This window comes from Montipora foliosa, chromosome 5 (assembly GCF_036669935.1).
Source record: "Montipora foliosa isolate CH-2021 chromosome 5, ASM3666993v2, whole genome shotgun sequence".
Classification (NCBI taxonomy): domain Eukaryota; kingdom Metazoa; phylum Cnidaria; class Anthozoa; order Scleractinia; family Acroporidae; genus Montipora; species Montipora foliosa.
The window spans coordinates 31,454,419-31,456,918 of NC_090873.1; the positions used below are offsets into that span (position 1 = coordinate 31,454,419).

At 37.2% G+C, this 2,500-nt stretch overlaps 1 long non-coding RNA gene across 2 annotated transcripts in view; it reads right to left on the minus strand.

Moving 5' to 3' along the window:
- LOC138003961 (uncharacterized) overlaps positions 1-2,500 on the minus strand; it is a 49,717-nt gene that overhangs the window by 38,181 nt on the left and 9,036 nt on the right. For both annotated transcript variants that reach the window (XR_011123706.1, XR_011123707.1), the window contains exon 3: positions 2,017-2,065. This is a non-coding gene — a long non-coding RNA (uncharacterized lncRNA). The remainder of the gene's footprint in view (positions 1-2,016; positions 2,066-2,500) is intronic.

Below are 2,500 nucleotides of genomic sequence, written 5' to 3' on the forward strand. Positions count from 1 at the left end.
CGGTTCTACCACGACCGAATTTAAAGTTAGATTTAGAAATCACAAATCTTCTATGAAAACAAACAAAAAAACTTGCGAAGTTGCCTCACATTTTAACCGAACCCCACATGTGTTATCGGACTTTACATTTCAATGTATTGACCAAATTCAAAACAGTACGTCCGAGAACACTGAAAATTTACTCATCACCAAAGAAGCATACTGGAGTGCGCAGTTGTTTTCCCTTTCACCTTTCGGGCTTAATAAAAGACAAGAATTCCATTCAAAAAATCGCATCCACTATACTTAACTTTAGCGGACTTAGGGCAAGTTGTTGCATATTTCTTAAGGTTTTTTAACACTGAATTTTTTAAAAAGTCCTTTTGTATGCTCTAGATAGTTATAGGTGTTAATTGTGGTTATTTCAGTGTTGAGGGGCTCCCTTTGGGGATTCCTATTGTTTTCTTTGAATTTCTTATGTAACCGGTTTTTATTCATTGTTGTAAAACCTTATTTAAGTTGTAGAATTTTCTACCGACTCTTTTATAACTGAAGAAGGTCGAGAGACCGAAACGTTTTATAGAATTTTAAAAAACTTTTTTATATTTTTTAAACCAAAAGTTGTCCATTTTAGGCTTCATTTTTAACCAGTCTTTTTTATCATCTACCGAATCAGGACTGTGAACCCTTGTGATCCTTTTGGTTGGCATCTTGGTTGGCTCAGGGAGCACTCATAACCGTCTATCTATCTATCTATCTATCTATCTATCTATCTATCTATCTATCTATCTATCTATCTATCTATCTATCTATCTATCTATCTATCTATCTATATATATATATATTTTTTTTTTTTTTTTTTTGAGCATAAAACCTGCCAGCTCGGCAATAATAATCCGAATTCAGTTTGTATAGGTAATCATAAGGTTTCGAGTTCAATTTGGAAAACTCACAAGTGCAAATTAATTCCAAATTGAACGAGAAAAACCGTATGATAACTTATTAATAATTTGCGCGAAGGATGTTTTGAACTTGACGGACTCTGAACTCTCTTCTCAGTTTTGTGCGCGCGCTTAATCTCATGTGATTTTAGTAAGCCAATCGTGGCCCAGAATGTGCTCGCGCGTACATTTGAACTTCGCTGTCGTAATTTTCCAGATTTTCATCTTTGTTGTATTTTCTTGCCGTGTTTGAGATGTTAGGCCAACCTTGCTGCTGCACAGCAAGGTTGGAGTTTTGAGTCGAGTTTCTTCACCGTTTTAGCCATTATGATTCGCCGTTCATTGTATGTTCCGGATTACGAGGTTAGTTCATTAAATAGTTCGTAAGTATGGAGTCTGAGCCTACAACTCGCTGAATACAATTCCTAACAGAGGACGTGCCGGAAGATCTTTCTTGAAGCCATTTTTTTCTCATTCGAAGCTTCTGCACAAAATTTTCATCATCATTTTACGTGATATTATGGTCTTAGAAAATTTCTTTTTGTTTTTCACTCAATCACATTCCAGAATTACGATGTGTAATTTGCACTGGTGTTACACTTTTTGCACTGGTGTTACACTTGAACTGCACTGCTCTCAGCCAATCAGAATCGACTAGTTTTTTCATGTATATTATTAATACAGTTACACACATACAGTGGCCGCTTAGCTCATGCTACATGGCGGTTAAACACGGATCCGTGCAATAGTTTGAATGAGCGAGCAACAAACCCGGCGACAATTTCTAGGCATTTTAACTTGTTCAGTTTCTAAAAAGTCAAAGAATGTAAGCTTGGTTTATGTAAGACCGGGGATGTAAGATTACAGCAACAGTAACAAAATGTTGTGTTGCAAGTCATTGATCGCTACAGATCTCAACAGCTCATTTCAGTTGAACGTTTGCTTGAATCTCGACAATTAATTCCCATGTGTACTTCATTGACCCTTCAACTCGCTATAACGCGAATTTTCGCTCTTTTGAAGTAAGTACAGTTTAATGGCTCAAAAAATAACAAGTCTTCGCAAATTAAACGTAAAAAAAATAAGCAAACGTTACCTCGTTGCCAGGCCTGGGTCGCCGACGCCAAGTTTGCAGCTACCAAAGTCTGAAAAGTCCAAAGTAATTCAAAAGCAAATAGGAAAAATATAAGTCCTATAATAGCTCCGTAATTTAAGATTATTTCATTAAAACATATTTTTAAGTTTATGTAGTAGAAATAAGACAAAAGGAGAAAAACTCACTAACATACTCACGTGCCCATGTTACAGTGCACACACATACCCTTATTTGGATTGTTGGCGGGAACTCACAAGCTTGCAGACTCGCTAAATAGCCAACCCCTCCCTTCCCCCCTCCACAGCTCTTACATACAAGTGTGAAACATTTACAACAGGGACCGCGGAGCGGATTTTCGAGTGGAGGGCTAATGCGAACGAGTAAACGTGAGCCAAATTCAAATGAATAGACCAGCTTCTGAGCTAAACCCAGCCGACACAACAGTAGAGTTTCACCTGGACATTCTTAAGTCGGATTCTTTGAA